Genomic DNA, 16,098 nt, shown 5'->3' with positions numbered 1-16,098 from the left:
GCCCACATCATCTCTTCTTTCCCCCTGTTAGTTTAACCCCAATGTTAATACAGCTCCATGGTGCTCCTTTTCAAAAAGACCCCTTTACCCAGAGCCCCTGAACTTTACCTTTTCCCAGCATGATCCTAAACACCAACAGAACGGTGTTTAAAAAAAAAAACCTAGCTTTGCCTTAATCAGCCTTATGAGGCCACAATGATCCTTTAAATGGCTCTTCAATGCCAAGATGGTGCAATTAAAAGATATAACGATGAAAAGCTCACAGCTTGTGGATGAAGCTAATAGAGATGATGACTTTCCAGCATGTAAGAAAAGGCTGACATGTTTGACCTTTCCACCCAGCTCCAAGCACCTGTCTGCAGGGTTCCAGTGCCTGCTCAGAAGGTCAGAAACCCAACCTCCGGCTTTCACTGACCTGAGGAATCCAGCAATGCCAGATCCGCAGCATTCTCGATTCTGATTGGTCAGAAGGTTTGACAGCAACTCAGAGTAGTTCTAACTGTAAGTGATGGTACGAAATTAAAACCTTCCACAAAAATACACCCAACAACTACCTGTAAACGTGTACCTGTAAACCTGGTCTGGTAAACGTGTTTAAAAGTAAACAGCTTCTCTATTCATTTCTCAGCACAGGAAAATGAGTCTGGAGTAAAGTTTGCAAAAAGCAAGAGTATTAGTTTAGCTTTTCACATAGCATTGTGAGTGTCCATCCCATGTGTCTTCTTAAGCCAGGGTTCAGCCTGATTTTGCTCATTGTTCAAGAATTCTTGGTTGTGAGTTTTAACATGACATGTTCACTGCCGTCTAATTTAGTGTCACTGCAACCAAAGATAGCAATCGACAAAGTTCTGGTAGTGTTCAAAATTTTTAATTAAAATCTCAGTGTGACTGCTGCTGATGCTTATCTAAAAGCCACCAATAGCAGGACAGCATAGGATGACGCAAAATTCACAAGATGGCTACAAATACGGAACTGGAGATACCAAAAATTAAAAGAAAAGTCTCTTGAGTGGCCAACTGAAAAGCATTAGCCCCATCATCAGGAGATTGCAGGAGCTTCTGTTGGTAGTTGTTATGAGATGGGGGAAGTTAGGAAGTGGGTAAGACCAAATCAGAGAGAAAATGGGCGGAAAATAAAATAAATAAATGAATAAATAAAAACATGTATGAAAAGTGTACAGAAATGTAAAGTAAACATTTCTTTTCATTAACGAAAAACATATTCTTATTACCTCAAGCTCACTTTGAAGAAGGTGTCCGTTTTATGATCATGTTGATTGATGACGGAAGCAGAAAGTAGTAACTTTCTTTAATCGCAGGTCTATCGTAAGAGGATCTCTGTTGTGTAATTGGACATGGAGAACACGTTATCGCACAGTCTATAACAAAATTTGGGCAAAATTTTAGTGGGATCATCTTATACAGTGTGATAAAAATAAAATACAAATAATCTTTAAAAATAATAAAAATAATAAAATAAAAATAATACTCTTAAAGGACTGCTAAAATCACTTCAATAGCCAGCTTTAGACTGAAAAAGATGCATTCCTGGTTCATAAAAACTGAACTCAAAATGAAAAGTAATAAATACAGATTACTACTATTATGTGATAAACAGACCTGAACAAATCCTAAATGCGGAATCAGACTGCTGGATGAACACTGAGCTAGTCTCTTCTGCGCTGTATTTCCTGGTAAACATGAACTCAATGCACTCCTTACAGACCTTTTCACGCCGACGGATTCACTTCACTTCCTTGCTACAAAAAGGCACGTTGGTTAATAACTTTTGTGAAAGGCATTTCACAATGCCTTTCACAATGCACGGCTATTATTACTCATTGAGCTTTACTAAGAGTGGGCACGTCTGTCTGGCTTGCTCCCATCTCTGAATCATGCAACCACGCCAACATCATCTACATTACATTTCTATTCCATTTAGGAAATCTGAAGACTACAAGACCGTGCTGGTTCATGGAAGAGACGTTTGTAAAATTCTACAAAGCAAAGCAGATCAATAATAAAAAGGCAGGGTGTTTGCTTTGGCGCCCGCCCAGGTGAGCTCATTTTAATGACCACAACGAGAGGAGCTAAGGGACATTCACACACCCATCAACAGACCTCCATCTGTGTCATTTAAGCCACGGTCATGTATTTCACCCTGTCAAATACAATTCTCCTTAACTCGAGGGGGTTCCACGTCTCTTCAAACACGGTCAGAAAGAGGCGAGGAAAAGTCAGACCAACCCATCTGTCCACTGCTGCCCTCATCCATCCTCAGCATTGAGACACGAGCAAACAATCCACACTCATAGCCTAGCAACTGACAACACAGACCAGTAATGAATTCAGAACCAACACTGCATCCAGAACGTTCAAACAACACGAGCTGACCAAAGGAACAGATTGTGTGCTGTGTCGAATGGTGAACCTGCCCTCAAGACACTGTTAAGAGCTTATATAAGCTGAAATAGCACGAACTGTCAATCACAGCTTGCATATTCACATCGGGCACATGGTAGTCATTTAGTTAAAATAAGCTACACAGGGCAAGGGTCAAACGAATTTAATGGAAAAAATGCGAATTTCCATTTCACAGAACAAAAGTAGGAGCGGTGAATTGTTTAGCTATATGGATTTCAGTTTGTTTACGTTCACATAGATTAACTAACATGCACGTATTGCTGTTGACTCCTGTATTGGACAAATCAATGCATTGGACAAATCACTGACCCCTGCGCCATGTTGTGTGTCCGTGACATTCGTTTTTACTTCATAGTAAGGTTCAACAACCAGAAAAAGCAAACCTAATTCTTATTGGCTTTCACGAAACAAGATTTCGTTTGGTATGTAGCTATGTTCAAACATAATGTGCATTACGGTTTTGTGACGCACCTCGATGCTGTTGCTATAGTGTCTACTACTCAATTCGAATTCCACCCCCTGCTGCACTATACACATCCTCCGAGGTGCGATCTTCTACGAACGATTTTCTACTGACTTGCCGGATTAATTAGCAAGCACTGTACAAAGATAGACCATCTTTTCAGAATCAGCAGCACTCAGCTATGTGGAAACTACGCTTGGGCAGATTGATGATAGTATCAGGATTCCAGGATTCCAACTACCGCAATGGTTCTGAAGTCGGGTGATTTAAATATCTTTGACATCAAAACGTGGCATCTGCAACTTTGAGATCGGCAAAAAATGAAGTATGTTGTATCTTTTAATACGTATTTCTTTTCGCCTGTTTTGTATCTTATACAAATTTTAATAACCTGCTGTCTGACTCTGAAGAAGAGCAACAAAACATCCTTCTCTTACGCATCTTAGTGTGTTTACCAAACAGAAACATGAACACGGAGATAAAATAAGAGAAATGAAACCGCATGTTGTTTATCAGGGTGACTTCACTATACAAGAATTTCAACAAGCATCTCTGCTGCTGCAGAACAGAGCACGAGCATGTGTAGCTTTTCTACTTATTTTAAATTTTTTTAATGAGCTTAGTTACAGCTAATAACTCGTTGTGTTTTTTTCCAGTCTTGATTTCAGTTTTGCCAGCATTCCAGACCTTGTTAACAAGTAATTAAACTAAACACTACTGCTAGTGATTGCATCTACAACCAAATATTAACCCACTTATGGTATTTTTTCCCCCACTGGCAAGAGATAATGTACACACGACATGTGTTATGTATGTCTGGACACGCCCCCTTCTCTTTTTCCCCCTTTTCTCCCCCCCTTTGAGCCACAGTCGATACTATCATCAATTGGAGATACTTAGAGGCACAATAGGACAATGGCATTTTACACACGATCTCACAAGCCTAGTGGAAACACTGATGAAAATAAAGCGCAGTGCAAAGCTGTCTCCTGATAGCACAACATTCACTCATCTTGCAGTCAACAGAAAATAAAGACACTAGTCAGAATCCATCCATTCATTTTCTGTACTTTTTGTATTTTTTGGATTGGGGGAAGAAAACAGAGTACCCTGAGGAACCGCCTGGAAGCTCCACCCACACAGGACGGAGGTGGGACCCGAACCCCAAACTCTGGAGGTATAAGGCAAATGTGCTAACCACAGAACATCACATCTCATACCTAAAGCTTTGGTCAACGGCTATCTGAATTCTAGTTGAAGACACAAACATGATGTGCTATATTAGAAGTAGCACATCTGTCTAGCTAGCTAGCTCGCAATACATTATTAGAGTATGTTAGTTGACACATTTTAGCCGAGTAAATTAGGTTTCGGGGCAACGGAAAAACATACTGGGCAGCACACTGGAGCTAGCTAATAAATTTATGATTTGTCGATCCATGTAGCTAAATAAGGTAATGATCACACCGCCCCCACAACCAACCAACCAACCAACCAACCAGACAAAATAAAATATTTCTTTTATTTGATTTTATCCCTTAACCCTGGGGATGCAATGAGTAAAAAGCTAAACATTTGTACGAAAAAAGTTACCGTTACCTGAAAGCACGACAGTGCTGTTAATACACAAACCACGTATGTTTGTGTTTATTTATTATCACCTCAGTCTTGTGGAATAAATCCGACCTGTTACGCACAATTAATCGTTAATGTAGGATTGCTTTTAATTCATACCTAAGAGTAAAACTGCTTACAATTTATGCAAAATCTAATTAATTCACATTAATACAACTTTTTTTTTTGTTTCGACTTTTTTTTTTGTTTTGTTTTTTGATTTTTCATTTCAACGCATCAGGAAATAGGCGAATGTTCCCACAAGGTGCCAACAGAGAGCTAAATACATGCTCACACACACTTCAGGTCAACAATCGACTCGAAAGCATCATTCATCCCCCCAACAGACAGACAGACACACACACACACACACACACACACACACACACACACACACACACACACACACAACCCCCAAAACCGAGAGAGGACCAGCAAAGCAAAGCGATGGGAAAGTTCAACTTCCCAATTGAGGAGCTCTGCTTGGATGGATTGGGCAAATATTGCTTTTGTGTGGCCATCCTCCGACCTCACAGGAAGGGCATTATGGGAAGCCTGGTCCGTGCTGAAGCAGCAATGCAGCTGTCCTGTGTTTACTTTGCCCTCCTTTTAGCCCTGAGTATCAATTAGCTCGGCAGCGGAGAGAGTGCAATCAGCGGCGGCCTCCACTCAAATTAATACCTTCTAATGCCAAATGTGAGAATTAAAGACATACTTTTAGACTTCTTATAAAGGAAATGGCTCTCAGATGTGCTGCTGCGTCAAACAAACAGCGGAAATTCGTGAACTTAAAGACTTCAGCGACACAACTTTCCAAGTATGACGGTCCACTCATTAAGTTTAGAAATAACGAGCAGCATGTTAACAGGAGCAGTAAAATCCTAACAGTGACAGTAAGAGGAAAACGTCAGTAGCCAGTGATGACCGAACCTCTTTGCAGTTTGAAACAGCGTGCGACACACACATGATGATTAGACACAGCTTTCACTGTTAGGATCAGCAGTCATAAACAGCTTTTGAGGACGCAGAGCCATTACCGGCACACGGACTAATGGCTGATGCCTTTTCCCGTAAGGCTTGTTGGACACGCCGTTCCTAATAGTGGGAAAATTCCAACCAACGTGTCATCAGCGAACGCACGAAATCTGAGAGCATGGACGTGGTTTAAGTCATATCGTCTGTGCCCTCTTGTGGAAGCCTGGCACAAATGAGGAACACTGCTCTATACACCACTACTGCAAACTATTAAAGAAAATTGAAAGAAATTCCTTTTTTAGGGCTTGCAGTCCATAAATAATGGACATTTTTAACTGTTTAGTCTCTGCACCTGAGTAATATGTATTAAAAAAAAAAAAAAAAAAGGCTCATCCTTTTCTTAGCTGGATGGAATATGTATAAAAATGACAAATACCTGGTTCAACTAATATTCGCATGAAAATAATCTAGCTACAAAAATAAGTTTTTACCATTTCCCAATGCAGTAACATTTTTTTAAATGATCCTTTCAGCAATCACATGTCTAACCCTGAAAAATGTAAATTTAAATTTTATATCCAGATTTCTGTAAAGCTGCTTTGTGACAGTGTCCTTTGTTGAAAGTGTATAAAATAAAACTGAATTGAATTTATTTCAATAAGCTTCTTATTTGTCTTAGTTTATGGATTTGTTTTCTTTGCTTTCTTTCAAGTTATTAACATGTAACGGCAGACTTTCACTAGATTTTCATTCAATTCACTGAAATAAATAAGCAACGTCATCTTGACAGCATAAACGCTTATACAAAACTGCAGGAGATCATCACCAATTATTTGATTTGAAGCCAATCAATTGAGGTTCACATTAGTTGAGGTTCACATTAGCCCATTTATGTGCAAATTTAGACAAGCTCAGGAGCTCTAGGTGCATACAAATGTTTTCAAGAACAAAATGGATTTTCATGACTACCACATTTCTTATGTTTACTGAGTTTGATAAATGAACTGGTTACTAAGCATCCATTCACTTGTTAGCTGCATTCGTCTACATTAGGAAACATTGGACACTACACGTCTTGGCTAAGGGATTTTATTTGCGGTAAGGGGAAAATTGTGCAAATTTCAGGTCTTTGGCTGAACCGTTCCTTGAGTGCAGAACCCAGACCTTTTGTTATTTCTCTTGTGCATGAACAAATGATGCAATGCCACACAGCTGAACAAAGGAAAAAAAAAGAAAAGCCTGATCAGCCAAGCGCAAAATTCACTGCTTCAGATCTACAGAGAGCCAAATACTAACCAGCGTTAGAACAAAGACACAATACTTGCCACCCACTTGAAATAAAAGGTAAGTATATATTTACAATATTCCACCAGTGATATTGGAAGAGAAAGAGACTTTGGAGTGACCATGAGAAATCTGAACCCAGAACCAGATCCATTCACTACCGTGAGCAGCGCCAATGCACAGAAGTCATCAGCTTCAATCTTTCTGAACACTTTATTGTTCACATATTGTGTTGAAAACCTCTGGAACAGAATTCTGTCCAGCCTTATGAAACAGAATGAGCTTGTGACAAAGCAAATTCAGATCCAAAAAGGATATTTGACCACAAAGAACAATAATTTCCAAATCATGATAGGATGGTTAAAAAAAGTTGGTGCTCAGATGTGCCAAGGAACGGCTTTGCAGACAATAAATCAGCGATTTCTGCCAATACCATGTTGTTTAGTGACACCTAGAGCAGAACACGGAAGTGTGTAGGATCACTTTAGCAACAAAGCAAATGGGTGGATTAAGGAAATCGAGAGAGGAGGGAATGCCTTATCTCGGGAACAGTATATTGATAAGAGAACTGTCTTCCACCCACATTCAAAACAGCAACAAAACTGTCTGCCTGCCAAACATGTACAAATTACTCTCCCTTCATGTCCACACTTGTCTCACACATTAGCTCATGCAAGATTTGTTCGCATCCAGAGCTCCTAAAACCTCCGATAGCTTTATGAAGCAGTCTCTCCCCTTGTAAATCCTCCCCACAAACTGCACCTGCACCCTTCAAAATTCCAGTCGGACTCAACTTGGCCTCCTTCACGAGGCTAATTGCGAGTTCAACCTTGACGAGTCCAGCTTGTGAAAGCAACATTAGACCCATGTATATTTTCCCGGCTGCTACATGTCTTAAGTCATTTCTTGCTCTGCTTCTAACAGACCCTGATGTACTTTCTCCAATGGTTTGGACATCAGCTTTTTTTCGAGGCTCAAATGACTCGCTGAAGCATTTGACGAGGTCAAACGACGAATAAACATCACTGTCCTAGTAATCCACGTCCAAATAAATCAAAGCGGTGAATGAAACACTCATCTGGGTGACTCTGCAGAGAGGAGTCCTTTCAGACAGCTGGTTTTGACATCTCATTTGCGAGAAAATAAAAGGCCGGAAAGCCAACATGCAGCCAAGCACTTTTTATGACTCATTTTGTCAATCGTTAAGAAATTCACTTCAATTTTATATGTATAGTGCTTTTCACAATAGACACAGTTGTAAAGCAGCTGCACAGAAATTCACATGTAGATTTAGATCCCTAAAGAACTAGCCAGAGGTGACAGTGGCGAGGAAAAACTCCCCGAGATGACGAATAAACCTTCAGAGGAGCCAGACTCAAAAGGGAACCTGTCCTTTTCTGGGTGATACCTGTTAATAGGATCTCATGTTAAGGGCTTATTTACTTCCATTTGCAATTCCAAAAGTTTTGATGATCGGCTCAAGGTGCGTTAGCGAAGCACACAATACTGCACTATGCTGCCCTTGCTTTACACTACTTCCATTTTTTTTTTACTCAGACATGTGAGTGAAGCATAAACTCCATAGAAATTCAGTAAAACCAAACTTTCTATACGCTATCCATAATCTACAAAGATGTCATGATTCAATTGTTGTGAGATCGCAATCCATGGCCATCCATGGCTGGGTGTCAAGAGAGCAAAACTGGCCGTGCTGTCTGGGTGGGAGGGATGGCATACTCTCTCCCCTGTCAATCACAGTGACACTAGCCAACAGTATCAGCATCTGTGAGCTGCATGTATGTGGAAGAGGGCAGATAGAGTGTGTTACGCTGCCCTGTCCCAGCTTTATATCCAGTCTGTTGCATTAGCGCCCTCTTCATGACAGTTTCGCAAAAATGTTTAAGTAGCTGTGCACCCAATACGGTGGAGTACAGAACAGATCTCCTCATCTTGTTCTTATATGATACTACTGTTATATAATCCTGTATAGCAATGTAAGTTATGAACAAAGGGACATTTATAAAGGAAACTAAGGCGGGTAACAAGGAACCTGGTAAGTGCAATTAGTAAATTTGGCATGGCCGAGAGGGGGCATGGAAACTTTTGAACCCGAAAGTCTTGACAAATGTATTGTTCCATGTTGTACACCATCTCGTGGGTTAGATTGGATCAGGTCTAGCTCCATCCCTTGAACTTTTGGTTCAGCAGCAAGGACTACCTTCAAGTTTCCGGAGACTGTGACGAGCCAGCTGAGCTTATTCCATTAATTACACCACATTAAACAGTTAAAATCACTGGAAATTTAAATTCGCATACTCATAACAGATAAACAAATGCTGGAGTTGCCAAAACAGAAAGAGTGCGCTGCTGTTTCTTTCTCCTGCCAGTAGCGAGTGCGGAAACACAGCCGAGATATGTCCTGTGGGGATTGTCTGCAGTCTTAAAGCAACGCTTACGCAATGTGTCCGGTGTGGATTCGGGGAAGAATAAAACCGTACAGTAAGTAAGTGTGTTGAAAGGATGCTCAGTATTGTGAATAGGACTCATGGGAAAAGCAAATGATAATCTTCATGACTACAGCTACAGTCTCCAGATGAGATTATCCACTGCACCAAGGGTGAGACTTGAATATAAATTGGGTTTTAGGCAAGTGCAGATCTTCAGGATATCCATATGGGACCACCCACAACAACAGAACATGATGAATCACAAGTGCTGAAGCTCTAAGCAGAGAATAATAGGGCCATGCTAAATAGAACAGAGTAGAATCAAACTCATCATGAGGTCATTTCTGAAGATTCATCTGTTAAAATTGGGTGAGGGATCAGCTCGAAATGGAGCTAAAGTGTTTCAGAATGGGGAAAAATCCAGAGTCCCATCAGCGTCAGGCGTAAGTGAGATCAGACTTTTGGCTCGTAATGAGGAAAAGGCAGAGCAGTGCGACGTTCGCTGGTTGCATGGCACCCATTAATCCAAACGCTCTCGTTTCCTGACCACCCCAAGCACTCTGTTCCACTCTCTTCTCTCTAGAGCTATCGTTCACACACAACACACATATCTGGCCTGGACTGAGAAGACGTGTCAGGCGCTGCAGGTGCAGACCAGCTGAAAATACTTCCGAACCCCCCACCCCCACCCACTGAAAATTAATTGCCAGTTACACAATTGAGTCGTCGTGTGCTGCATGGTAATCGCCTCCATGAATCACAAAGCCTGTTTTGAATCAGGAACCGAGACGATTTGAAGGATCTTCTCTCCCTGAGGGAGGATTAAAGAAGGAAGCGTTCGTCCGTCACACCCAGCATCAGTGGCCGTGTTATCATGCACAGCCCTGACTCATAGGACTTAGGAGAACAATGATAAACTCGTGTGCTTGGTATTGACATCAGGACATCATAGGATTTGAGGTCTGAACTCTGGGACAATCAGCAGAAAGTTCCCCAAAGCTCAGCACAGAGGACTGACTTGCTGTCAGTGTATCATGTTCCACCAGTGACCTAAGACAATTAGAGTGATTTATTTGCTGAGCCGCATGATGAAAAGGTGGGCCGCGGTATGGAAATCCAAACAGGCCATATTCAGACAAGTATCTGGCTTGAAAAGTTTGAAAACCACAGCCTGTTTCTCTAAAACTGACCATATCTTTGGCAGTTTAACAGCCACTGTGAAAAAATCCGCATTTTCAAAAGATTTTGCTCATCACGCTTCATATATCATCTAATCATAACTTTAACATCAGCAGTCCGAGTCCAGTCCAAGGCAATGGTAGATTAAGCCTCTTTGTTAAGCCTAATAAGCATTTACTCACTATTTAATGGTGCACATTTTACCTTATGGTATTGTTTATTAACTCACGGTAAACCACTAATGAACAACACGCTGGAAAGAACATCTGGAAGGAGACGTACTGGCTTTGAGGAGCATCTGGCCAGAGATGGACAAACGCACATCATGAGGAAAAAAATGGGGATTTTTGAGGCTTACAGTTAATCATGACTCCCTAACTTGCTCCACACTTTTTCAGTCAATGCTACCACATGTTACTAAATCATCTTAGATTTAAAATTTCATGTAAAAAAAAAAAAAAAAGTGATTATAATCAAATGAAACTAAACCTGCAGTATCATTACAAGAATTTTTTACTGCACCCCCCCCCCCACCCACCCCCACAAAAAAAGCATAGAAATATAGAAATAAGGCAATCTACAGTATCATTTCAACAACATACTGTGATTTATCATGATTTATTTTTTACTGTTTAGCATGATACTGTTACTTCATTCATAGTATTATGGATAAAATGTCACGTGCTCACACTGACGTGTACAGTCCCGTTATAGGTGCATCTGGTGAAATCGGCTTCCCTTCTTCCGTTTCATCTTCATCTGATGAGCTTTCATATTTTACATCAAGAGTCATATTCATGAAAAATGCATCACTTGCCGTGTCCGTTGATGTCGCCAACACTGTTGTAGTAACCGTTTCAGCGGGACTGCTGCTAGAATTGAAATTCCACGTGAATTTTACGTATAGCACAGTGTAGCTTAAAATATATATCAATAATTTAAATTACATAACACAGAAGTATGAATGTTACAATATCGGAAATATCCAAAATCCTAAATCAAAAGTCACAGGAAGTAACAAGTTTTTACTCTCAGCTAGATTTGAGACAATTTATGATATCGGGAATTTATCTCGATATCTCGATTATTAAGTTGGACTATTTGCATCTTAAATCTACATCTTAAAGATAGACAAAAGTAAATTGTGTTGTATCTCGTAATACGTGTTTCTGTTTCACCTGTTTTGTATCCTCTAAGACCTTATAGCTCATGTTGTCTAAAAGACTTTTATATTTTTATATTTTAGGATAGAGAAAGAGCTAAATTCTTCAGAAAACAGCGTGGGTGAGGGTTCTCCAAATTCTCCCGAAGTAAAGCACCATGGCTCATCAGTCACACACATTCTGTAAAACTGTGCATGTTTACCTTAGTGGTAGAAACCGATGTGAACACAAACACAACAAAAGTACATCGAGAACAATGCTGAAATTTCCCCAGTAACCTCATCACTGGGTTTTGGTTTGGGAGACGAAGTGAGGTCAGTGTGTAACTCAACCTCAGACTCAGACTCAAACGCAGGAAGCCTGAAAAAAACTTGCCACGGAATTACAGAGTTTACAACATTTACAGTTTAAACATCACACACACACAAACTCTCACTCATACCACCACAAACTCTCTCAAGCACAAACAAGATCTAGGCAAAAACACAAACTCACACAAAAGCACAGACTGAAGCGCACACACACACAGACAAACAAAATGTAGGCACACAGACACACAAACAAAATGTAGGCATACAGACACAAAAACAAAATGTAGGCATACAGACACAAAAACTAGCACACAAACTCACATACACAGACAAAAACAGGAAAACACCAACTAAGACACAAGCATACACACAAACACATACAAAAAATGTAGGCACAAAAAAACTTACACAAAGGCACACACACAAAATCACAAACACAAACACACAAAAACCCACATATACACAGAAAAACATACACACACACGCACTCAAACTCTCTCAAACACACACTCTCACAAAGAAAAATAAACAAACAGACATTCATACAATACAGACACACACAAACATACAAACACATTCACACCCACCCACACACACACACACACACACCTGTGGAGCAGCTTTGCACAGTTTGCTGTGACCACACATTGGTCAGTCACCACAGCCATAAACCTACACCACTGAGTTCACACTGTGCACTTGTCATAATTCTCGCCGCCACACACACACACACACACACACACACACACACACACACACACACACACACACACAGGCAGGCGCAGAGAGAGAGAGAGAGAGAGAGAGAGACACAGAGAGTGACAGACAGATAAACAGAGAGAGAGAGAGAGAGAGAGAGAGAGAGAGAGAGAGAGAGAGAGGGAGAGAGGGAGAGAGAGGGAGGCCAACAATTCCCTGGCCTCTCACAACTGTGTAAAGAAAAAGAAAGCTTTGGGGATGTTATTGTATGTATTTTGACCTTTCCTCGCTTTGGAGAAAGGTTTGGCTTCAAATCCACTTTTCCTGGAATAAACAGTCCAAGTGTGGTCTGATCCTAAGCAGGTTCACACACTTAAAGACATGGCAGAACGATCGCTCACACTCATCAAGTGATGAACTTTTCCAAAACACTTCCATATAAAAGCAAAATGACTGGCAATCGCAAAACAAACGCTGGAAAAGTCTCCGTGCATTGTTCTAATGGCTTATCTGAGGAACGCTTAAACAAATCGGTCTAAGTGCAGCGCTCCCAGGCGGCTTATTTAGATGAGTAATTCTGCTCTGCTTATTCATTTCTCATAAGCGATTCGATGATTTGCAGCCTTCCCAATCAGTTTCTCAGGATAACACCGAAAACCGCCAGAGCCGTTCCCAGTCCACTTGCTGTACGATCAAACACACAATGACTAAGAAATTCTGGTAAATCACTCGCAAGAGGTCACGCAGCACAAGTCTGGGGAAACGCTATGCAAAGTGTGTTTAAAAAGTTTCTTAGCACGTCAGCAGAAGAAGAAAAAAAATCCATCCTACCAAGTAGAGCAGAAAGCAGAGCTCAATGTGAAGGAGACCCGAAAACACAGTGAAAAGCAAACGGTCCGTGTTCTGAACTTTGGTCATTTCCCCCTTCGAGAGGTCATGATCTGTTGTACCATATAAAAATTATCACACCACAGCACTGTCGAATTCTCAAAGCTGATTGGTCAGAAGGCATTGATTAATTTACTGTAACAGCAGCTCTGGCAGTCGTTCCAGCTGTAATTCAAATCACTGTCGGAAATATTGTGATACAAAAAAAAACAAACAACAACACTACCTCCAAACTCGTACGCACGACCCTCCCAGCATAACACGTTATTGTTTCTATAGTAACAACTCATTCACAGGGACTACTAGGCCGAATAATAAAACATTATTTAACAAAGCAAAACACATCGTCGTTGATGTGGTGAAGTTTTCTGTGAGGAGATGTTTATTTAACATTTATGGAAGGAGTTTCCAGTGTCAGCACTTTGTAACAGTTAGTAGGTTTTCCACCACATGAAAGTCTTCAGGATAGAAGTTGACACTTTAGGGTTTCTCAGTAACATGAAACAGCTTTTTTTTTTTTGTCTTAATTAAAATTTTAAAAAGATGCTGGTAAGGGAACGACTTGCTATCATCCAAATTATAACAGGAACTACAATATAAAATGTTGTGTTGCTCTGTTGTTCTTTAATAACTTTTAAAAAATGTAGTCATTGTCAAATTTCTGTAGTATAAGAGAAATAAAACACCATCCTGTCGTTGATTAATTTCCTGTAACAACACACCGCCAAGTGTTTTTTTTTTTTGAACACCTTATTAGCAATATAGCTAAGATTGCATGTTTTTGTCTATAATGTAGCCTAATATTTGTTTAATTTTGACTTTGTGCTATAGTGGATTTGCTTCAGCAGTGTGTGTTTGTTTATAACTCGTGGAGTGTCAAAAACAACAAACAAACAAACAAAAACTATTTTATTAAAACCAGCAATTTTAAGTTAAAGTAGCAGCCCCTTTTTGGCCTTTAATATGAAATGATATGAGTCCACACTTGTAAAAAAAAAACAAAACAAAACCAAACAAAACCCTTTTGTTTAAGCATTTTAAACAGAAGTGATTTTAAAGATGACTGTGCACTGAGGAAAGTGGCTAATTGAGCTGAAGTGTTGTATCACTTACCTGCTTAAACAGATGTCTGAAGCCCATTAATGCCTTAATGAGTTTAATGAGAGCTGGGCTTCAGTGTGATGAGTTTGTAGCCTACAGCCAGAAAAAAACCAAAAACAAACAAACTATATTAACTTCCTTCATTAGAACGACCTCACTGGAGCTCGCTAAAGTTTGCTAGTGATTTGTTTCTCTCTCTCTCTCTCTCTCTCTCTCTCTCCTTTCACCTGGGTTAACATGGCTTGAGTTAATCAGTGGAAGGAGACTATTTTCAAGACATTCATTAGCAATTCATCATCAAGGGCGTCCCATACATTTCCCACTTCCGGGTCGGAAGTTTGTAAAACAATGTCGCGCGCGCTCTCTGATGAGAAAGAAGAAATGTCCTCCGCGTGTGTGAGCGCGCGCGCGCGAGGCTGTAGCGGTGCTCACGAGCGCCCTCTATGCCTCACACAGAACCCCATCTATTACCCAACATCCCCTGCGGTTCTTAACGAGGACCCAAAATGGCTTCGTTACGAGCAAAGAGATTGGACACAAATGTACATGGAGTAATAAATATCCTGGTTTTGTCTCCTTTTCAGCAGAATTTCAGCAGTGTTTATCTGCCTTGTTTTTTTTTTTGTTTGTTTGTTTGTTTTTTTACATAACACGTGCTCTAAACCTTCTGCCTGAAACTATTTCTTTTTATACGTCCTTTAAAAAAGAATTCTTCTTATATATGTACAGTATATATTTGTGCAGTGGCTGAGTGGTTAGCACTGCTGCCTCACACCTCTGGGGTTGGGGGTTCGACTGTGGAGTGTGTGGAGCTTGCATGCTCTCCCTGTGCTGCGGGGTTTCCTCTGGGCACTCCGGTTTCCTCCCCCAGTCCAAACACATGCATTGTAGGCTGACTGGCATTTCCAAGTTGTCCGTAGTGTGTGTGTGTGTGTGTGAGATTGTGCCCTGCGATGGGTTGGCACCCTGCCCAAGGTATCCCCTGTGTGTGTGTGTGTGTGTATATATATATATGTATATATATATATATATATATATATATATATATATATGTGTGTGTGTGTATTCTACTTGCACTTAATTTTAACTCTGGTAGATGCTAAACTGCATTTCATTGCTGAGTACCGGTACTGTGCAATAATAATAAAGTTGTATCATTCTATCTATCTATCTATCTATCTATCTATCTATCTATCTATCACCTGCTGTCCAATAGGACTTCATATTTATTGCTTACATATACTTTGCATTTTAAAAATCTACATTTTCCCTTTGAGTTACTGTTCATTGCACATGTCTTGTATTCACTGTCTATGCATCTATTGTCTGTCTTTCGTCTACTGTCTTTGTGCTACTGTCTTTGTCTGTTGTCTTGTGCCAAAGAAGTAGCCTGATACACTGTCATTATACTGTACAACCCTTGGACTGGTATAATGATAATAAAGTTGAATTGAACTTCTATGAAAGATCCAGGTTGCCGTTGCTGGCTCGCAGCTCCAGAGTCCCGGGTTCGATCGGTTCGGGTTCCTGCCTGTGTGGCGTCTCGCTGT

The 16,098-nt window shown here is 40.4% G+C and overlaps 1 protein-coding gene across 7 annotated transcripts in view; it reads right to left on the bottom strand.

The window, feature by feature from the left end:
- sulf1 (sulfatase 1) overlaps positions 1–14,939 on the bottom strand; it is a 96,204-nt gene extending 81,265 nt beyond the window's left edge. For 3 of the 7 annotated variants that reach the window (XM_053227981.1, XM_053227985.1, XM_053227989.1), the window contains exon 1: positions 14,561–14,938. The gene's annotated coding sequence lies outside the window, so the exon portion shown is untranslated. Of the gene's footprint in view, positions 1–14,560 lie in introns of all 7 variants that reach the window. The other 4 variants (XM_053227982.1, XM_053227983.1, XM_053227986.1 and 1 more) reach the window with 3 other exon arrangements.
- Between the last annotated feature and the right edge of the window lie 1,159 nt (positions 14,940–16,098).

The sequence above is a fragment of the Pangasianodon hypophthalmus genome, chromosome 22 (assembly GCF_027358585.1).
Source record: "Pangasianodon hypophthalmus isolate fPanHyp1 chromosome 22, fPanHyp1.pri, whole genome shotgun sequence".
NCBI classification, from domain to species: Eukaryota; Metazoa; Chordata; class Actinopteri; order Siluriformes; family Pangasiidae; genus Pangasianodon; species Pangasianodon hypophthalmus.
The sequence above is the reverse complement of the archived record's forward strand: the minus strand, read 5'-3'. Positions and strand labels throughout refer to the sequence as shown.